A 24,395-nucleotide genomic window follows, 5' to 3' on the forward strand; every position below is an offset into this window, starting at 1 on the left:
ACATGTGGTAGCATGTTAAATGAGATGTGGTCATTGACAAATATGGAAGCATCACTGCAGTTTCCACCAGAACTGAAAGTATGGTAATCACAAAACTGAGGTATGGAGACAGTGCTTTCTTTACATTTAAATCAAGTCTCTTAACAACAGAAAGTCATTTTCCAGATGTAGGAATGTCTCAGTATCAGGTCATTTGTTATTAATACTCCTGGTGTTAAGAAGAACCACTTCAATGTGGTTCAATATAAGGGATGAAGAGTTTGTTAAGATGGGATGTCTACTAGATGGGTTATGCCAAAAAAGGCACTATGGGGGCATCAAGGTCTTTTGCCAGTATGTGGAAACCCTTGAATGAGAGATGCAGGCCATCCTTTACAATACAAGTAGCACCATCTATCATCTCATTACAGGCTGATACACACTGGATCCCCCTGGAATGACACCAGCTATTAAGCCAGTTGTTAAAGCCAACTATTTTTTTCTTTAAATCTAGAAGTCATTCTTGCTGAAGGAAGGATTCCTGTCTGGACCAGAATCTTTTCTTACATCTGTCACATCCTTAGAGAGTTCTGACATGTGTCTGCATATCCCTCAGAGTTTTCACCTGGATGACCACGTGGCTGCTTTTACATTCCAGTATGAGATTGCTGTATGAGCACTCTCACATAGACCACCAATATGTCTGAGTCATACTTCTTCCAGCAAAGGGTCTTGAAGGCTCCTGTCATTTTTGTGATCCTGGCACCCAAGAAGTACCGGATAATAGCCCCATCCTTATCCACCCTGATAACCTGGGAATTGGTATTCCTAACAAGTGAGTCACAAATTACTAATGCAGTCTTATAGGACTCTTCTTTAACATTACCTGATTGGTTGCAACAATTCTGTTGGTGGCTAGTTGTGCATTGTGCAAGTGAGCTGATAACCTCTCCTGAAGCCTGTTATTATAAATTATAGGATATGACTAGGCTTTGTCAAGGACCTTTTTATGTCATTAGTGTATGACCTTTTTGTGTGTTCTTTTTCAAAAATATGGTAGTAGTTGAGATGTGGATGTGCCAGTATTATGTGTATTAACATTTGTGAGGGGGGATGCCTCCATATTAGTTAAGTACTTACAGTTCCTACAGTTAGAGCTTTGTGTACATCACTCTTTAGGATGCCAAGTGCTAGGAATCTGGCAACAGAAGGGGAACCAATTTGCTGGTCCTCCATATTGTCCAGTGTTTTAAGTGTTATCTGGCTAAGTGCAAAAGAAAGCTAAATGCTACCTGGGTAAGTAGTGCAAACAGAGTGACATGCAATACACTGATGCTCCCAGTGCAGCTAGAAGCAAACCAGAGCAGCCAGGCTAATGGAAGCACAAGCTAATGCTGCCCTGGGTGCAGTCGAGTAACTGACAGACCAAAGAAACAATGATGGCCTGGAAAAACTAATTTACGGGAAAAATCAAAATGCTGTCACTACCCACTATCCAGCTATAGCATGATAGCGCTGTGCAGAACACAGCTCAGCACTTGGTCATGCAATAAATAGCAACTAATCAAACAAAAGAAAAGAACCAACTGACAAATGACTCTAGAAGAGGCAATGGTGCTCAGAAAAACACAAATGATACCAAGAGCTCAAAAACTTTAATCAAAAAGGAACCTGCCAAGATCACATTGTCATACCTCTCAATCTCTTAGAACAAGAAATCTGGGCACAGCCAAAAATAATGGGGGACAAAGGCCCAAACATAGGAACACTTTTAAATATTGCTCTTACAAACTTAGAAAGTTGAAAGAATAACAAGGTTTTGCATTAGCATAAATTTTCTGAAGGGTATGAAGTCTGAAAATCAAATGTCTACCATTATTTTATGACTTCAGAATTCAATGATTTGCCAGTAACTTGTCAGAAAACCACAACTTCATGAGAAATGGACCAAAACTTAAATCAAAAATCTGGACATTCTGTAAAAATCTGGACAGTTGAGTGCTATGAGTGTTTGCTATTCAAATATATATATATTTTTAAAAGATTGTCCCTATAAAATTTAGGCTTCCTTTGCTATTCTTAATAATTAAAAGAAGAGAAGGTATATTGCTATTTTGTAGTATTGGAAAAGGATATGAACATATTATATGAAAACAGGATAAGAATTCCCATGGGATGTAACTGCAGCAAGTAATGCTGCACAAAGGTAGACCTACTTTAGGTACACTATGCAGTTATTTATAATACCATATATTGTGTAGTATGAATTACATGCATGTAACACGCCATACACCTTGCATACACCATGGAGTGGTGCTGCTTAGCTCAACTGACTGTGTCAATTGCACCTAGTCAGAATGGATATTACATGGTATAACAGCCCTGTGTTTGTTATGCTTAGTCAAACACTCTGCTTGTTCTGTGCTGATGAGGTCATAACAAGGCCAAAATATGCATATCCACAGCTAGTGGGGTATGGCTTTATTGCCCTGCAGTTGTCCATTGAAACGACTTAAAAGTAAATAAGTCATAGGCATTCAGAATCGCCTTATAGCTGAAACACCTCATGTTCATAAGGGTCATTTGCATATATTCCATTTGCCTCTGATTCAGGAGGTTTGAGAGGTCACTCAATGGAAGTTAAAGCCATTTTCTACATACCTCTGTACATTTGTCTATATCAATGTCAGCCACTTAATAAATGATCACTGGTAACTCACTAGCTATAGATAAGCTCAGTGTAGCAATAAAATGAAGCATTCAATTTTCCACAGAAGAGATATCTTTGTGTCATTAATGTAGTTGGCTTATTTGAGCCCTAGCTGGAACCAGCTCTTGAGTTTGTGGTTCTTTTGGCAACTGACAGAAGATTAGTCAGCAAAAAGACAGATGCAATGAATTCAGAAAGCATCCAATATAACTTTAACCTACTGCACTGAGGTACAAAACAGTACAAGTAAATGCAGCCTAAGAACTATACCTCTGCAGGTGACTTTAAGTTTTGGATGTAAACTTTTAATGTCTTGTCTTTCGGCTTTTCCCAGTTAGGGTTACCACAGCAGAACTCCAGTCCACTAATGATTGGCAGTGGATTTTTATGGTGCCAAGGTGCCAGCCTGACACCCAACCTTCAAAGAAGGCACACCCATTCACACACACACACCTACCTGCATGTCTTTAAATGTCACTCAACCATGGTGAGAACATGCAGACTCCACACAGAAGGCACTCCAGTTGAGAATCAAACAAGAGAACCTCTTGCTGTGAGGCAACAATGCTAACCGCTGTACCACTGTGGCTAAACTTTTAATGCAAAATCATAAAAACAGCATAAGTAACTTAAGTAGGGTCCTTCCAGTAACTGATGAAAGGAGGTTCTGTGTTTTCTCACAGCTTCTTCAAGGGATCTGCCCTCCAAACAGTATAGAGATCTGGCATTTAACAGCATTAAGCAGTTCCAGGATCTGATCCGCTCATAAAGTCATTAAACTGTAATGCAGTATAAGGAATTTCTCTTTTGAAAAACATCAAGTCTTGAGAATCTGAAAAAAAGAAAATAAACTTTGCCTCTTTTGTAAAAGCAAATAAATAACTATATCTGTATAATAGATCATCTTGAGTAATGACTCACTGTACTGGTAGGTACAGAAGAAAACCCGATATAGTACTAAATATTAGAGTTTGAAGTAAATAAAAAGGAAAATGATATCTTTTATTAAGAAATGCTTGAAGAGTGAGACCAAAGCTATTTGCTGTTAGATGACAATCCTACTCATTGTGCCACTGTAGTAATTATCAGTTACTTTTGCACACATGCTGCTCTACCATATCACCAAAAGGTAGCCATTTATCATATGCAGTGCTGTTGCTTGTGATGAAAAGTGAAAGAAATGGCTTACCTGTTACTCTTAAATACACTACAACCCTCCCCCAACACACAGGGAGTATCCATAGCAGTACTGGTTTTACAGATTTTAGCATGTACATTGGTTAACATTAGTCTTGTCTGACCAGATCAGAGATTACTTTTTAACAGTGGTCCACCAACAGCAGGGGTACGTAATTCACATGCACAGCTGGCCTCTGTATCCATCAGTTACAACCACTATACTGTGCATACTTCAAATGTCAGATTGTGGTTAAAAAAGTCACAATAGCAAGGTATTCCATTTTACTTCACACAAGTGTGTACTACTCTTGCAAGGCAAGAACAGTGACTGTTTAAACTGAACAAATGAAAAGAGGGTCAGCTACTTTCATCAACAGACACATCTGATCCTCATTTAGCAGTTATAGCCATTCCTATGGCCATTCCAGAAGTCTGATTGTAATAAAAAATGTTGGCCATGTAATAATTTCAACTTTGCTCCACACATTAAAGGATTCCGGTTTTCTTTACACAAATCATAATAATCCTACAAAGCCAGAAGAGTAATTAGAAGGCCTAGGAATTATATTGAAGTTCTCTGACTATACCTCTCAACCTCCAAGCACAAGAAATCTAGACAAAGCCAAGAATAAGAAGGGGGCAAAATCAGGGACATATTTTAAATATTGCTCTTATAAACCTAGAATGTTCATAGAGTTGGAGGGTTTGTGTTAGTATACAGTTTCTGAAGAATATGATATCAGAAACTCAAACATCATGTCGTTATTTGACTTCAATCATCAATGATTTGCCAGAAAATTACAAATTTTTGAGGAACCGACTAAAAATGCAAGCAAAAATCTGGATGTTCTGTGAAAAGCTGTACAGTTGAGAGGTATGCTGACACTTATTAAAAAGGAATCAAGGACAAAGCCAAAAAATGTTGCAGAAACAATGATCCGAATTCTAGGACAGATTTTAAATATTGCTCTTACATACCTGGAGAGTTAACAGAATCAATATTTTTACACAGCAGTCATAGAAACAGAAATGTCTGTTATTATTTACTGCAACCATCAACAATTTGCCAGAAAGCCACACATTTCACAAAGAACAGACAAAAATATGAGGCAAAATCAGAGACATTATGTGAAACTATGGATAGCTGAAAGAAATGTGCCATAAATAAAGGTATGAGGAATGAAACAGGCTGTGGTGAAGAGCAGTTACCCTTCAGTATTCAGCTTGATAATGTACTAAAATAATAGTTTATACATTAATGAAGGTTGTGGGGCATTGTGGGTTAAAGGCTTTATGATGTCTTGCCAGGAGTTTTGATCTTATGAACCAAATGAATTGCAAAAATGATGTACTTCTTGGGGTTGGGGGTTGGGGGTTGGCATAATGGGTAAGGTGTTTACCTAACAGACAAAAGGTACAGGGTTTGATTCCCTCATTAAGGGACAATTGTCTAGGCTTAAAACAGCCCAAAAGGGCAGATAGCTGAATACTAACCTATGACTTTGTGTCAGTATGCATTTCCTTCACAATATGAAATATGAAATTCTAATATCTGCTCTTATTTACTAACTGTAATCCTCAGTGATTTATCAGAAAATCAACAGTTTTACAATGAACAGGGGAAAGATATGAAGGACATTTTGCAAAATTCTGGACAGTTGAATGCATACTTCTTACATCAAACTCCATTGAAAACTATAACAAAGTCACTGGTTTGTGCTGTTTAACTGTCGTCACTCCTTCACTCCCTCACCTTTGTGGTGCTCTGCTGGGGCCTGGACTCCCTTATCCTAAAATGGATAAAGACTCCTTATAAAATGGTAGAAGTATGGCCAAAGGTGCCAAGGTCTAAAAGTACCCAAATGGTAAATGGCAAAGAAAATAGAGAGGGAAGCTGCCAAAGCTGAGTGTCCAACAGTTTCTGGCTTGAGGTTTCATCTGTCTAATGTTCCAGACGCAGAACAATAAAGGAAACCTACTGTTCATAACTCACTGTATAACCAAGTTACAGAATATCACTACAGGACGATTGCTGGTTTTGTGTGATCAGTGGTTTACAGTGCATGAACTGGCTAAGTTGCAGATGCTGTGCAGATGTTGTGCAGGAGCTTTAAAAGAGAAGGAGAGAGAAAAAAAGCTGCACTTTATGTTTATTTTTCCCCATTTCCCTCTTTTCTAAGTTTGTTTGACCTCATTGTTGGTATATATAGAGATCAGGGGAGTGAGGGATTGCCCCAAACATCAGGAAGATGTAAGCGAGTGCACCCCCTAAAAATTGTTTTATGTGTTTTTTTGACCACTGTAGTTTTGCTTACTTGGCAACATGCACTTTTGATACTTTTGATGTTTACTTATAATGCACAATTAATAGTAGTGAATCCACAATAATAACCGAGTGTGTCAAGAGTGGATGAGTTTATGCATTATAGGATCATAGGAGATTACTAGGCTATTGACTCGGAGGTCATTTTAAGTCTAGCCATTTCAACCCAATGTAATACTGTAGAGGTACAAGTCAATATCCAAGACTGCATTTAGTGATGACTGCCCATCCAGGAGGGTTGTGGGCAATATCCCCTATAAGAATTTACGGTTCCCCATCCACTCATCCAGCTTCCTCTTGAACAGTGTCATAGAGGTGCTTTGTTTTACATGAATTGGTAGCCTGTTCCAAAGACTGGGCAGTCACTGGGAGATAAATCTGTCCCTCCAGCATGTCCTATTTAAGTTGCAGGCCATATTTATGTCCTGAAACAGGTAGCCCTAGACCCATTTGATTTATGGATATGCAGTAAGTTCATTAGGTTTGGGTATTGGGTTGCTCTGTAGGCCAGGCATCGGAGTATAGTGATAGGGATTTTAGTCAGTCCATGTAAGGCACATAGTGGAGGCCCTTGATCTTCTTTGTTAGAGACCTCTGAGGTCTCTCTAACTGCTGTAGATGCTTAGTACGGCATATACCGAATGGGGTGTTATACTCAATTATGGGCCAGATAAGTGCCGATTATAGAGGGTTATGACTTCTTTTGCTCTCAAGATGATGCCTTTACTAATCAAGTGAGCTATGTGGAAAGCTTTCCTTACAACAGTAGACACATGGTGGTTGAAGTTAAGGTCGCAGTCAACCTGTGATCCCAGGTCCCTTACCACTTCATGTGTACTTAGGGTATTATTATTGATTTGATAGTGTGAAGGGACATTGTTTGTGCTGAAGGGAATGATGATGCATTTATTTGCATTCAGTTTGAGACCATGACTAATACACCAGTTGGTGGTCTGTGTGAGACCATTCTGGAGTGTACTGACATTATCTGGGTATTCAATCATTGCACCTAGTTTGCAGTTGTCTGAAAACTTGGTCAGTCACAACCCTTTACTTTTAAACTGAACATCCAAGAAGTATATACCAAACAGTAGGGGGCCCAGCACTGACCCCTGTGGTGCCCCGCTTGTAACAGGTCTGCTGGTTGATGTGGAGTCACCCACTTTGATAGTGCATGTCTGGTTTGAGAGCCAGTTGGCAACCTATCTTACAATGAAGGGGTTTATATTCAGTTTGCGAAGTTTATCTGTAATGCCTGAATGTGGGATTGTGTTGAAAGCCTTTGCCAAGTCGAGGTATGCTGTGTGCACAGATTTGTTCTCATCAATGACCTTGGTCACACTTTCAAAGAAATCCACCAGATTTAACAGGCAGGATCTGCCCTTCACGAAAATGAATTTAGGGTCCAGGGTTTGGTGGTCATCTATGTATTTATTTAGGAGGTCCATAATGATACATTCCATGGCCTTAGAGATGAGGCTGGTCAGGCTTATGGGTCTGTAATTTCCCAGGTCTGTTGCTAGATCACCTTTGTTGAGGGGAATAACTGTAGCTGTTCTCCATTCCACAGAAGCAAACCCTGTGGTTAGGCTATGATTGAAAAAACGTACTTAGTGGTGATGCTAGTTCATGTTTTAGCCTTTTAAGAAGACAGGCTGGGAGGTCATCTGGTCCCATAGAGGCCGTGTACTTTGCCTTGGACAGGGCTTTGAGGACCTGTTCTTCAGATATGTAAGGTGAGGGGGAAGTTCGGGGGAGGGTTTGTTGTAAGTTAGGAGATCATAAGGGAATAAAATTTTTACCAAACCTATACATTAGCAGGTTTGCTATCTCTGTGGGGTCAGTATGTGTGATACCATTGGTCACCAGTTCTGCACATGCTTGGGTCCTACCCTTTAGGTTACGTACATAGCTGAAAAAGGCCTTATGGTTATCCTTGGCAGTACTTGATAGCTTTCTCTCAAAGGAGCTCTTGGACGATTTGACAAGTAGTCTTATTTGCTTGTTAAGGCTGAGGACGGTGCTTATTCATTGTTGAATCCTTGTCTATGTTTTCTTGAACAGCAACTTTTTGTGTCAATTGTAGAGTTTGTTGATCCTGGAAGTCCACCACGGCAGATTGATTTTACTTGGGACTCTGGCTTTGATTCTATCTGGTACAGCCAAGTTTATACACTTATGCAAGTGATTGTACAGGGCTTTATTGTAAGTTTTGATGTAGTTACCACTTTCAGCTTCGGGTGGGAATTGAAGTGCATTTATACCTTCACCTAGGAGGGTATAGTTTACTGGCTTGGTGAAGTTTTTTAGTCTGATTTCAGCCTTTGTAAGTTTTGGTGTCAGTGTCAGTTCGAAGGTGACATATTTGTGGTCAGTTTTAACTAATGAGGGTCCAACAATTGCAGCAGTGCATCTGTTTGACATGTTGGTGAGGACAAGATCTAGAATGTTTGTTCCACTTGTTGGGGTATGGACAATTCGCTTCAGGGCATTTGAATTCACAAAGTCAAGGAACTTTTGCACCAGTGAGTTTGGGCTAGAGTAGGTTTCCCACTTGATGGTGGGGTAATTGAAATCCCCCATAACCAGTGTGTTCACTAAAATTTGGATTGTCTTCAGTTTGGTTAAGTAGGCTTTGTGGGTGTTATGACCCATGGAGGGGGATCCATGACTGGCTAGGACTTGAATGGGGGTCTTGCCAACTGTAACCTGGACCTGGAGCAACTCCATGGAATTGTCCAGTTTAACTAGACGTGAGGTGAATTTGTCTCTACTATAGATTGAAACACCTCCTCCTTTGGTTTTCACACATTCCTTTTGTGGTCTAAAGGTATGGAAGGCATTGTAGTCTTGCAGGGCCACGGTACTCTCTGAGGCCTTAAACTAGGTTTCTGTGACTGCACAGACATCTATATCTTCTAGTGACATAAGTGTTTCCAGGGAGTGCAGTTTTTGGTTTAAGCTCCTAGCATTTAGCAGCATGACCCTTATTTTGTTCTGATTGGTTAATTTCACATCAGTAATGTTGCTTTCGAGACCTTGCCTAAAAAAGGCACTATGGGGATGCAAGAGCCTTTGCCAGAAGCTGAAAGCCTAGGAGTTCCAGGCGTAAACCATCCCTGGCAAAGCAGTGAAGTTTGTTGACCATGGCTTCCCAAGCAGACAGGAACTGGATTGCCTTGGAATGACACCAAAAAACTAATCCAATTATTGAAATCAAGTCATTTTTTGTTTATACTTGGCATCATTCTAGGTGAGGGTAGTATGCTGCTCAAGCGTAGGGACAAACCTCCCTGGGATACATATTCAGAGAGGTCAATCATGTCTCTGTTCATATAGTCCAGTGAGGTACATCTCAGGTCATTCACAACAACATGAACTATGACCGAGTAATAACGGTATTTGTTGCGTTGCTGAGAGACCTGAGTACATGTGCGATTTGGTGAATCCTGGCACCAAACAGGCAGCTGACTATGACCTTCTGCTTGTCCATCCTGGTGAGTGGGACACCCGTGTATCTCACTACTGAGTCTCCAATGACAGGAACATTTGTTTTTTTTAGTGTTACACCTTACGGGCTTGGTGGCTGAGACATTGGTGTTGCTATGTGTCATGGGGGCTGTGGAGACTGTGTTAGCTGTGGCACACTTATGTTTTGGAGGTCTCTGGTGTTTTGGTAATATTTTTGAGAGAACCTGTTCTCCATATGGTAATAGTAACTGATGCAACTGAAGAAAGCCTTTGTGCAGGAGGGATGTGTTCTACATTCACTTTTCCTTGTTTTCAGATCTGGAACATGCATGCAGTACAGAGAATTCACTCACTGCACATAATCAATACTTTAAGGTTTTTTCCTACCTGCCTCTGAGAATTGTCATCTGTGTTTGTCAGTGTTTCAAGCAAAGAGCAGCTGCCATATTGGCAGCATACTGCCTGTAAGTATAACTGTAACAATAAAGTGAAGAATTTTATTTTCACTCAGAAGAGATCTCTCTGTGTTGTAACCTGAGTTAGTTTAATTGGTTGACTGAACTCTCATTTTGCATTTCAGTCTTAAAAAAAGAAACATTTCATTAAGTTGTACAGGGATAATGTAGTATCAGGTGGCTCACATATTACTTTAAAATTTTATGCAGTGGGGGAATGAATGGATGAACAGATTTGCTGACTGGCTAACAAGAAAATATTTCTCCATGTATATATACGGATTCACTTTAAAACACTGACAGCCTATAACACTGAAATTCAAAACACTGACACCAAAATCTTGAAAATTCAAAACACTCGTGGTGGCCATTGGATTTGGATGTTCCAAGAGTGGATTCTTCCTCAACAGTAGGCAGTTCAATGACCGATTTGTAGAGCCATTCTCTAAGGCAGCAGACTGTGTCATGATGAAATGCAGAAAGAATCTGATGCCCACTAGTTCAGCAAGTTAACATAAGCAGCAAATCTCCAAGAAAAAGGTGAATAAAGTAGTAAAGTGGAGAAGTGCAAAATAAATCAGCTTAAGCAACAAAAGACAAGCAAAACTCCACAACATCAGATGCTTTAATAAAAAACAAAGCTTTCGGATAGAATATCCTTCTTCAGTGTCTTACAAAAACATTCATAAAAACCAGCACTTTTAAATACAAGTTAGTTACATCACATGACGCAGTCAACCTACCAAAAGACTACAATTAGAATCAGCAATTAATTTCCTTAAAAACATACTCATTCATAAAATATATACATATATATATATATATATATATATATATATATATATATATATATATATATATATTTATTTATATATATAATGACTGCAGTGGTGGTGCTGCAGTAGAGTTGTCACCTCATAGCAAGACGTTGTTCCGTTTGATTCTCAGCTAGAGTGTCTTCTGTGTGGAGATGTACGTGAATGGGGTGTGCCTTCGTTGAAGGTTGTGCATTAGGGCTGGTAACCCGGTATGTAAAAATCCACTACCAATCATTAGCGGACTGGAGTTCCACTGTGGCGACCCCTAAGCGGGAAAAGCCGAAAGACACAAATATATATATATATATATATATATAAATAAATAATATGGCCACAACAAGAGTGAGTCATACAAGTATGAGGTCCGAAAGAAATTACTTTTATACTATGATTCAGACCTTGGAAATAAAGTGAAGAACTTTAAGAGATTGTAATGGCAACATTTCAGTTTTCATGCGTATTTGGATTTGGGTGTTGTACCACGGGGGTTACATATTTTAAACATGCCCTGATATGGCAATACCTATCCTGAGCTACTACAAAAGTGGCAGGAATTGAATATAAACTTAAGTTTAGACTACATGTGTCTTATGAATGATGCTTATGCTTCCAAAGAAAGTAAATTATGTGCAGAGATTAACACTTTAGAGAAACAATTTATGAGTTCAGCTATATTTAATGAGAATATCTCCCTGTTTGATGCTATTCTGGGAGGATTGGATGCTTATGATAAACAATTAGAACCTACAAAAAGAAAAAAATTACAGCGTGACATTAATGACTTCAGTAGTAGTCATATTTTCTCTTGGCCGAAACGTTCCTTGAATACTAACTTTACTTCTTTTCAAAATAAACAGGGGTCAATGTATGACTTGGATAGTTTTGAGCCATTGACCAACCAGCAACAGTCTGTGGCAGGAAGTGAAACTCTAGTCGAGTACCTGCCATCTGATAACCAATCGGAAGGAGACAGAGACACTATAGGAATGCCTCTGACGTCATCGCAGTCCGGAGTGCCTTCTGTGAGACTGTTATCAGACTTGCATGTATTTTCAATAAAAGAAAATCCACAAAATAAGAGTGCAATGAACAGTTCAAGTTCATCTTCTTCTTTTTTAGGAATGAACCAGTGTGTGAGGATCAACTTGCCAGGGAGAATAGTGGCCCAGGAATGCGACACATCCAGACAGAGTTCCAAGTCTCGAGGCAGGGTGAGGAACGGTCCAACAACAAGAAGCAGAACTGCCAAATAGCAGTAAGTTCAAATAGAAATGCTTCTGGCTGTCACAATGATTATAATATACCTGCAGAATGCTCTCTGGTTATAAATGTATCTAAATATAGACTTTCTAATGCTGAAACATCACTGCTATCCCATCTAATTAAGTTTGCACCTGCTGGGACTGATGATTTAGTAAGTGTGATCACGGACTTGAATTTATTTTCAAGAAATTTAAATTTAAAGTATATTTTTAAGGACGGTAATATTTCTATGAATGGTCAGCTCAGAAAAAGTAGTACATTTATTCCTATTAGTGACCCTGTTATTAATGTGTTTAACAGCATTTGTGAGAAGCACATTTGTGAATCTTATAGTAAAGGAATGTTTAAGAAATTGTACAATTTAACTACTGATGAGTCTAATGCATTAAAATCTTTGCAGAGTAATGATGAAATTATAATAAAAGAAGCAGATAAAGGGGGTGCTACTGTGTTAATGGATGAATGTGATTATCTGCAAACTATGAATGAATTGCTATCAGATGTATTAACTTTTAAAGTAATTGGTAATAAGGAAGTAGATGAAATGATAAGTAGAATAAATATGTCTAGTTATGATTTGCAAATAATGGATGATACAGATATTGATATCTTCCACTTTTTAAGTGCACCATGTCCAACCATTCCTGTTTTATATGGTCTCCCCAAAATACACAAGTTCCTCCATAAGCCTCTGATGATACCTATAGTCTCAGGGAGGTGATCGGTAACAAAGCCTTTATCTATCTACTTGCAGTGATGTGTGTTTTGGAAAAGGCCTGCAGAAAGCAATAGCAACAGACTAATAGATGGGTCATATTGGTGTACTTCTGGTTTATTTATGAAGAGTAATAGGAGAGAGAATGCTGCACTGTGTGCCTTCTACTCAGAGTCTGAAAACAGGATGTGATGCTGTTGAGCAAGCTAAGATTTGTGCTTTGGTCTAAATGAAAATGAAGCTATTTCAATGCAGGCAACATCTACCTACTCCTCATTTTGTAAAAATCTTTAATTTTAAGCTTTGAAGAGCAGCCAGACTCAAGTTAGTGTTATACAGGTTTAGGATAAAGACTAGGGAAAGGGACAGAGTAAATGTTGTGCCTGTGTTATGTGCATGCTATTTGCATGTGTCTTATTTAATGGTACAGTTAGGGAAAGGGTTTTTAGTGATGTAATGGCTAGGGTTAGGGATAGAACATATGAGTAAGGTGGTATGGGGCAAAATATAATAATCTGACATAGAAGGATAAATTAGAATTTGTAGTACAAGAACTATATATATATATATATATATATATATATATATATATATATATATATATATATATATATAAGTTGACATGCACTGACATTGATACACAATATATAGATGCTGGCACATCAACAACACAATTACTCAAAATCCTAACTTGCCAAAACTGTACCAATAGCAAAAAGAAAACAGTTTCCTTTTGTGATATGTGCAAAAAATGACCACTAGCTTGAAGATTTGCTCTGTTGGCAGAGTAATCATATTTTAAGGGTTTTTAGTAACAAAATGCATAGTACTGAGGTCAGGGTCAGCAGTAAGGTTAGGTTAAGGTTTCACACATATGAATAAATACCCTCTGCCCACCCTCACACATGTGTTCTAATCCTAATCCTACTCCTGCACCTAACATCAGCCATACACTTTACACAGGGAAATGAGTTTTGACATTCTCTTCTTTCAAAAACAGCGGTATTGTATTAGTCATTCAGAAACATGATCTTCAACACACACATGCACACATGCACACACATGTGCACACGTGCACATGCACATGCACAGGCACATGCAAACAGACATGCACACATACACACAGAAACACTTACACATGCATGCACACCTGCACATACATAGTCACACACGAGCGCGCGTGCACGCGCACACACACACACACACACACACACACACACACACACACACACACACACACAAAAGCATATGCATACACTGACTAGTTTACAACTTATTTAAAGATGGGTGATATATGCCTTCCTGTTATGATGCAGGACCTACCTATCAAGCCATTCAGTAGTATTCCTGGTTGGAACTATCAGTGAGGATGGGGAAGTGGAGGGATGGCAGGTTTAGTGACTGCAATCCAGGAGATGTGGGTTTGAATAATGGAACTTGGTCAAGTAGAAGATCTGGATGGGATTGATGGGAATCAGTACCTAAAGTTGGCACATCCATTTTCAGGGAAGGGTGGTGACAAGCTCCCATAGCATGAGTAGTCCCAGATGGATGTCTGGGAGATAGCACATCCAAAGGAAGCTGCCTCAACCACCTCTAGCTGCTTCAGAGGACTGTGGAAGCATGTACCTGCATTTGGGATGGTGTTACAGGCATTGCACTGTGCTTAATTTAAAAGACGTTTGGCTGCTCCAAATTTTACCTTACAAATCCACATTTATTGAATTATGGAACAGAAAACAAAACTAGCACCTTAGCTTATGCCTGCAAAGCTTTCCATTCAAATACTCTCAACATTTTATATGTGTGTGTGTGTGTGTGTGTGTGTGTGTGTGTATACACACACACACACACACACACACACACACACACACACACACACACACACACACAGACACACATGCAGACAGACAAGTATACATGTATATATCTCTATATATAGATCTACTCAAATTAATCAATGCTTCAGTGGAACAACACTACAAATATCTACCACAAAAGGTAAAAAAAAAAAAACACAGACACCCTAACATGCATGGTCCAAAATACAACCTCCGACCATACAAAAGAAATCTACTGTTTATGCTTGGTGGAGGGGGAAACTGCACCCTCACAAACCCTGTTAATTATATATACTAACTCAGAAATCACACAATCCCTGGGAAAGCAGCATTTCCCCAACCACAGGGACTGTCCATCTCACATACTTGTTGACCATCTGTTTTCTCAACTAAATTGTGTGACAAAACAGAGATGTTGACTTTTGAAAGTTTTACTTGTTAAAAATGTATATTTATCTATATTTCTCTTTATATATATATATATATATACTATATATATATATATATATATATATATATATATATATATATATATGTATGATGCCAAGAACTCTAAAGTCAAAAACATTGCTTTATGATAATATCCCAGTATGCCTCCCGAGTAGTATGAAACATAACCTGTCAGGCCCACTTCACACTCTGTTTAATCATAGCCTCTAGATAGGCTTCATGCCAGAGGAATGGAAGTCTAGAGTTGTCATCCCTGTGCAATAAGTGAAGCTTCCAAAGACACAGGAACTATAACACCCATAAGCGTGACTACTCTCCTATGCAAGCCCATGTAAAGAATTATCAAGGATCTGATAAACAATGACAGGAAACCTACAAACACTGGATCCTACCAATTTCGTTTTTGTCAAAGGCTTTTCATGATTACTTAACATGGTGGCCTTCTACGAGAAGGTCATGGTATGGATAAGATAGTGCAGACTACCTATCTCAACTTGGCCAAGGTGTTCAACAAACGCCTTACTCAGGTAGCTGACTCATTGATGGGATGAAAGAAGTTAGTGTAGGGAAATTCACCTCCACAAATAAGTTAGTCATTAGTGGAGTCCCACAGGGATTGGTGTTGGGGCATCTCTTTTTGGCATCCGCTTCTCTAAAATCAAGGCAAACATCTAGGGCTGACCATGCTTGCAGATGCCTGAAAACTAGCCATGATCATTAAATCTTCTAAAAACAAAACAAATACCCTTCAAGTGGGCTGATGCAGACAGACAACTGGTGCCAGATCCATGAACTAAAACTCAATGAAAAAAATGCACAATAACACCCTTTGAACAGAAAGCCACCCCTGGAAATTGCCACATTGATAATACCACCCTAAAAGTAGACCCAGTGATCAGGGATGTGGGAATGCATATTGACAGCAACATGACGTTTGATCACCTCATGTCTACTGTGGTGAGAAAATCATTTCACTTTGCACAACTTATAAGAAATGGCATGGCATCCAGGTCCAAAGAAGTTATTGTTCCACTACTACATCATTGAGTACAACACACCCTTCAGTGTGTACCTAAACAGACAATTGAAACAGTTTCAGAGACCACAGAGGTTCTTCAGAAAAAAATACAAAGAATAAACAACGAGTCCTATGTGGACCACCTGAAATCCTTATCGCTGTACACAGTCTCCTACAGACTGCTGCTCAGTGATCTATATCTGCTGAGAGGGAAAGGTTAGTTTGCTTTTGCTTTTTTGTATTTTGTATAACTTTATTGCCTTCTTCTGTTTTGTATAATGTAATTTGTTTTCTTTACACCATGTTTTACTTGTATTCTGCTTTTAATTGCATACTAAAACTAGGCAAGAGTCCACAGTTGCATCTTTCACGAGCCACACAGAATTTTTTTCCCACCCCTCCATCCTGGTACTGTTGTGTTATTAAACTCAACTGTCTTTCTAGTTGCCTGCCCCTTATATTCATTTGACCACATATCCCATTCCCTCTCCCTTTTCATTGGCTGTTGTGAGTAAGCGCACAATTATCATTTTTCGAAATCACTCCCCTTCAACTATTTAAATTTATTGGCCACCCCACTGTATGCTATAGAACCAGAATACAAAGTGCCCACCCCCTTTCCATCTATCATTCTCTTTTAAAATGAGTGGCTCTCCACTAAGACAGCTAAAGCTTAAGTTACTCACTTTCATATCTAACTACTGCACACTGCAGTGTTTAGGATAAATAATCTTTTTTATCTTACCTTTAAACATCTACTCTAAGACCATCAGTTTTTGGAGAGCCCACATTCTGCCTGTCAGTAGTCATCTTGGGATTATTGCTTCTGTTTTCTCCTGGTGAGAGAAGGAGCAAAGGGACATTATTTCCTGAAGACTGCTGATCACCAGAAAGCCTAATAACTGCTTTATAGGTGCCAGCTTAGAATATGTGCTTATATTCTGATACTGGTGAGAGTAGGAGTAGAGTGCACTGATTCCTGACTGTTTCTGGTTGGGCAGTGAGTGTCTGTCCTTGATGTTGCTGATTGGTCTGTTTGCTATTCAAGGCATCTACCAGGAAAAGGCTATAAGAAGCATGCAGACCTTTGCATCATCTGGGACAAGACTGGATCAGCAAATAGACTGTGGCCTGCTTCTCGTCTTGGGATTGGTGCTACTGTTTTGCTTCTGATGAGAGACGCAAAGGAGCATTGTATCCCAGCAGAATGAAGCTGTGGTGAGACCAGCACTAGTAGTACCCAGGCAGTAGCCAATCAAGCGACTCCCCTCTTTTCATCATTCTTGACAAGCTAATTATTTGTTTTCAATAAGTATTGCTTGGTTTGTTTCTAACTTCAGAATATCTGTCTAAATACTTTATTCTTAAATTTTCAGGGTCTATTTATTAGTTTTCTCTCAATTGTTTGGCAGTGCCATGTATAGATACAGACACCTTGAGTGACATTCCTGTAAAAGCACAACTGAAATTTCACCAATATCTAATTGCACACAGGACAACTAGTTTGCAGTGGCAAGCACTGTCCCCAGAGTTGCAAACCAGATACTTTTGACATTGCTTTATATTCTCACTCTATCTAATCAATAAAAAGGGTCTGTTGCCATGGATATGAACTTTCCCACTGTCTCCGTTACCAGCTTGGTGGATATGGGCATCCTTAGGCAATGTACAAATCACCTTATTTTTACAGACAACCAGTTAATTCTCAAAAAAGCTGATATGGTATGTGAAAGACGTATTTACTCAATGTCACTGGAGGCAAAGCTGTCACATAAAAGTACTCCTAATGTCAATAAGGTTGTCAGTAGTACGCACGCTGCACCCATCACACACAATTCAAAGCAGACATATAGATCCACATATGCTGGTACACTTAAATGTAACCTTTCTAAACCCCAAAGACCTCCTAGATGAAGTACACATAGCAAAAACCCTCAGCAGCTCTGAATGTGCTCTTTCAAAACAACATCCACCTCAACACATACAGCCACATCTCACATCTCTCTACTTCTAAGCCCATAAGGCAAGCCATCACACAATCCAACATTCTGGTCATTGGAGACTCCATTGTGAGACACACTGAAAGTCATGGCCAGTTGTTTATCAGGGGCTAGGATCCGCCATGTTATGCATGCACTCAGGTCATTGGATCACAAGTACCAGTATGACTCAGTCATAGTCCATATGGGTGTAAATGACCTGAGACGTATTCCTAGACTATATGAAGAGAGACATAATGGAAGTCTTGGAATATTTGTCCCAGGCTGGTATGAGCCTAGCATTGAGTAGCATTTTACTTTCTCCAAAGATGATGCCACAATACAAACAAAAGATGAATGACTGTAATAATTGGCTTAGTTTCTGGTGTCATTCTAAGGGGGTGCAATATTTGTCAGCATGGAAGGAGATGGTCAACAGACCACGCTGCTTTGCTAGGGATGTACTGCACCTCTCTCCTCTAGGCTTTTGAATATTAGCTAAACATTGTCTTTCCCCATAGTGCCTTTTTAGGCAATGCCAAAATGAAAGTACTTCCACAATAGCAAATCATAACCAAGAAAATCTAAAGGTATTACTGCTCAGTGCTAAGAGTGTAAACAAAAAACTCCAGTCCCTAGAGATTCTCTTCACCCTTGAGAATGCTGACATCTGTTTGTTCACTGAGATATGGTTTAAAGCTGCAGAGAGCACATCAACAGTGCAATGTTATAATGCCTTCCACACATTTAGACCAGGTACTACACAGGCAGTCACTAAAGGTGGAGGTGTCTCTATTTACATCAAAAATAAATATACCTCAAGGCTGGTCAAACAGACAATGCACGTGAGCTGCTCCATGTTCAAATCACTACAGGTAAAATCCAATACCACTTCCTTGGAAGCTATAGGTCCCTCTCTATGACCCAGGAAACCCATACCATGTATTTAAGATTATTGGAAACACTAACCATCCAACCCAACACCATATTCATGGGTGACTTTAATTACCCCACTATTAACTTAAAATCCTATATGACACCAAACATACAGCACAGAGATCCCTGGATTTGGCAATAAGTATCCACCAGGCACTGGCTAAGCTGATACAGTGGTGTCCATGCATACATACTTGAGTAATGAAACAACAGATAGGACTGAGTGAGGATCACAAACAGATGATCTTACTAGGAAGATTTAAACATGATGTATCAGTCATTTTAATTTCTGTAAAATTAGCAGACATGATCACTGTAGCCAAGCCCATTCCATCTGTTCCTGTATATCGATATTCATTTATTGCTTTTGTCCGCTATTTAAAAATCTCAGTCTATATTATTTGTATCCTGTTATCTTTTCCACATGTTATAGCTGAAAAGCGTCCTCAGATGAATTCACATACCTAGTGATCAAACAAACATAAAGCCAAATAAAAATAAATAAGTAAAACACACATGACAGCAGCCATGGTACCAGGACGTTGTTAGACATGGTTAGTCAGGATCTGATAAAGTCTTAATAATTTTAGATAAGTGCTTATTAAAGTTTATATGTTTATCTTCTTATTTTTTTACAACTATGCTTAGTCATGTTAGATGGTTACAAGTACCTGGGCTTTGAAGCATATTTTCAGTTCTGACCAAACTTAGTAATTATGCCAGTAATACAAAGACAGCAGGGAAATTTAGAGATCTAGCCAGATTTTCATGTATATAAAATGTGTGCCTTTTTCAAGTTTGTCCCAGACATCTTGCATATGTAGTTTAAGAAAGTTTATCATCTCTGTGTTGAAATGGATATTGTCATTCAGGGATGCAGTGGCATTTACTTTTAATGATTTTTAGTATCAATTTTTTAAGTTTAAGGAAATTGATTTGCAAGTTTGTACTATTTTTAGTGAGGAGCTTCTAAAGAAGAGTATATTATGTGCATTAAGGGTAGTTAACAGATGAAAGGTGAAGTTATAGCTGAAGCATGTAAAAAAGTACTGGAACAAGAAGTGAACCTTGAGGAAAGTGACTTTCCTTTGGTGGAAATAGCTCTGTTTTTCTGTTATGTAGATTGGTTTACTAGTGATAACTGTTTTGTATATTAGTTCATCTTTATTTACTGGGAATGACATTCAGAACTGAAATCCGCTTCCAGATTATGCCAGGGAAAAAAGTTCCATAACATAACCAAAATAGCATGTATGCTAGGGTACAGTGTTTAATACAGTTTACAGTAGCAAACATACAAAGCATAACACCGTTTACATCAGAAAAGATGCCTTAAGCATATGGTGCAGCAAACAGTTGATAAAAGTAGAGATAAATGACAAGAATTAGTACTGATGACTGTTGAACTGAAGAGAATACAGTAGGTAATATACTTGAAACTTGCCAGGCATACCGGTTAGCAGCAAAAATGACTAATGAGGAATGAACTGAAATGAATACCATCAGTAAAACAGGTAAAACATGTAACAGGATAGTCAGCATGTGAAATTCAGCCATACTGACAAGGATATCCAGTCTTGCTAGTAACTTTTAGTGAAAGTTTATACTGAGTGTGATTCTTGTAGTTCAGTGGTGGAGGGAAAGGGGGTGGGCGATGTTTAGAAGGAAGTACAAAGGGCTGAGTAGAAAATAAAGGGCTGAAAATGTAATGCTAATAAAAGAGAGGAGACTAATTCAGGAATGCTAATTGTTTTCAAGAGTGAAGAGAAAAACAGAAGAGGAATAGAGCAAAAATGGTCATAAATTGGGGCATAGCCTGACTTTTTGGAATCATATTCCAGTTTCCAGAATACAGCTCCCATCCCCAAGTGTAACCTGTTTGACAGTGAATGCTTCTGGGCAGCATACCCTTTCAGTACTAAAAAAATAAAAATAAAAATTACAGACTTAAAGAAACAAATTGTTTAATATTACATTATGAAAAAATGAAGAAAAAAATAAAAAATATTCACAATGTATGCCTTAAAGAGCAGGGCAATTGACTATGAAGATGTGGGTTGTCAGGTGAAAGAGGACAACGGGTGTTAATAAACTGGGAGGTAGCTTAAAGGAATGTGGAGACAGAGTAGTCACAATAATCCCACAGTTACACATTCTGTTTGATCTGAAGTATACCTTGAGGCCTTTTTTGAATCAACCTGAAATTCTTCTTTTTTGAAATGATGGGCAGAGACTTCCAGATTACAGAGGTATGATTACCAAAGTCAGAGGCTTCATTTTGTTAGCTCTTCTTAGAACAGTTAATTTGCTGGTATTGGTATAGTGTGATATTCATCCAGGCATGTAATAAGTTTGGTTTCTCAGAGAAGGTTATTTGCTCTTGCACTGCATTTTATGGACTAATATCACTTGTTCCATGTTAGTATTATGGTCTGCCTAAAGCCAGTTTAAACGCCTGGTACATTGATTAGTAGAGTACTGGGGTCCAATAGCAAAGAATGACTTACTGATTTTATTTCATTTATTTATTTTACATTTGTTTATCAGGAACATCTGAATGGGTTTTAGCCCATTTTCAGTGGAGGCCCGGGGACAAAAGCTCCAACACAATTTTTAACAAGTAACTTACATAATATGCTAAGGTTTACAAACAGAGGTTCCAAGAGAAATTTTAGCAAGTAATTTACATTATACATTATGGTTTACATAAAGTTTAGAAAACATATCTCAAAACATAGAGTGATGTGCAGATCACATGCATATTTCAGAACATATTTCAGAAGATAATGTGGTACCCAGATCACAATGAACATTAGAGAAAGTAGTATATATAGTGGCTATAAAAAGTTTACAAACCCCTGTTAAAATGCCAGGTTTTTGTGATATAAAAAAATGAGACAACAACAAATCATTTAAAAACTTTTCCCACCTTTAATGTGACCTATAACCTGTACAATTCAATTAAAAAACAAATCTGTTAGGTGAAAAATAGAAAAAATAAAAAAAACATACAATATGCTGCTTGCATAAGTGTGCACACCCTTAAACTAAGACTTTGTTGTGTGTGCACACCCTTAAACTGATACTTTGTTGAAGCACCTTTTGATTTAATTACAGAATTCAGTCTTTTGGTACACACCTACCATCTATTAAAGAGATTCTGATTAACCCCAATTAAAGTTAAACTGTCATAGTAGGATTTTCCTGACATTTACTTAGTTGCCTGCTACAGAAAAAGCCATGGTTCACAGAGAACTTACAAAGCAACAAAGGGATCTCATTGTTGAAAGGTATCAGTCAGGAGAAGGGTACAAAATAAAATTTCCACAGCATTGGATATACCATGGAACAAGTAAAGAGAGTCATCAAAAAGTGGAGAAAATATGGGACAACAGTGACGTTGCAAAGAACTGGATGTCCCTCCAAAATTGATGAAAAGACAAAATGGAAACTGGTCAGGGAGGCTGCCAACAGACCTACAGCAACACTGAAGGAGCTGCAGGAATTTCTGGCAAGTACTGGTTGTGTACTACATGTGACAACAATCTGCTGTATTCTCCTTATGTCTGGACTATGGGGTAGGGTTGAAAGATGGAAGCCTTTTCTTACACAGAAAAACATCCAAGTCTGGCTAAAATTTGCAAAACAATACATCAAGTCTCCCAAAAGATGAGGGAAAATGTGTTATGGTCTGATGAGACCAAGGTTGAACTTTTTGGCCACAATTCCAAAAGGTACATTTGGTGCCAAAATAAAACTTTGCATCACCAAAAGAACACCATCCCCACAGTGAAGCATGGTGGTGGCATTATCATACTTTGGGTTGCTTTTCTTCAGCTGGAACTGGGGCTTTAGTCAAGGTGGAGGTAATTGTGAACATTTCCAAATACCAGTCATTTTTGGCCCAAAACCTTCAGGCATCTGCTAGAAAGCTGAAGATGAAGAGGAATTTCACCTTTCAACATGACAATGACCGCAAGTATACATCCAAATCAACAAAAGAATGGCTTCACCAAAAGAAAATTAAAGTTTTGGAATGGCCCAGCTAGAGCACAGTCCTAAATCCAATAGAAAATATGTGGTGTGACCTGAAGAGGGCTGTGCACAGGAGATGTCCTTGCAATCTGACAGATTTAGAATGCTTTTGCAAGGAACAGTGGGCAAATATTGCCAAGTCAAGATGTGCCATGCTGATAGACTCCTACCCAAGAAGACTGAATGCTGTAATTAAATCAAAAGGTGCTTCAACAAAGTATTAGTTTAAGGGTGTGCACACACAACAAAGTATTAGTTTAAGGGTATGTGAACTTATGCAACCAGCATATTGTACATTTTTTATTTTTTATATTTTTTCCCCCTAACAAATTTGTTTGTTTTTCAATTAAATTGTTTAGGTTATAGGTCACATTAAAGGTGGGAAAAGTTTTGAAATGATTTAATGTGGTCTCATTTTTTTATATCACAAAAACCTGGCATTTTACTAGCAAAACTGTGAACTGTAAGTTTATGGTATATATTGGTGGTGGGTAAGTTTACATGTGTGCCTCTCTTATTTATTATAGTACTGTTTTTTGCATATCCTTATATTTCTACTGAGTCTATTCCTGCCGTTGTATTTGTTGTGTTTCTGATGTAAACCGAGTTTTCAAATTTGTTTTACTTTATTTACTTTTTTGTATCTTATCTTTTAATTTATTTTATTTATATTTAATTTTTTTTATCCATTTCTCCTCTTCTTCTTTATTCCTCTTTCCTTTCTAATTACCTTCTTTTACTCTTTGTTTTTTCTCCAGTTAACCAGCTTCTTCTACCTAATAAGCACCTGACTCTCTTCTGCTTCTCCTCTCTGTTGCTGACTTCCGCTGTGCTATCCCTTAACCTACTACTAATATCCACTCCTCCTGTTGTCTACTATTTGTAACTGATCGATATACTTAGTCCCGTTATCTACTTTTCTATGTGTCTGTGCTTTCAATATGTCTATCTGCTTAACTATATTGTATACAAGTCTTGCTTTCTTTATTGTTGTCTCATATATTGCAGGTTGGCGTTTTCAAGGGGAATGTTATTGCCATCTATTAATCCTAATACAGATTAAGTTTACTTTAGCTTCTATGGGTACCAAAAAACATTACTCTAGCTTTTTTGGGGGGGTTAAAGAGAAGTGGTCTAGAGGTAAGGTAATTGTTTTTGTTTTTTAAAGAAGACTATGATTTACAGTGTCTACTTCAAATGATCAAAGTTAAGCTGCGGTGGTG

This window comes from Protopterus annectens, chromosome 3.part0 (assembly GCF_019279795.1).
Source record: "Protopterus annectens isolate FY-2018-M chromosome 3.part0, PAN1.0, whole genome shotgun sequence".
Taxonomy (NCBI): domain Eukaryota; kingdom Metazoa; phylum Chordata; order Ceratodontiformes; family Protopteridae; genus Protopterus; species Protopterus annectens.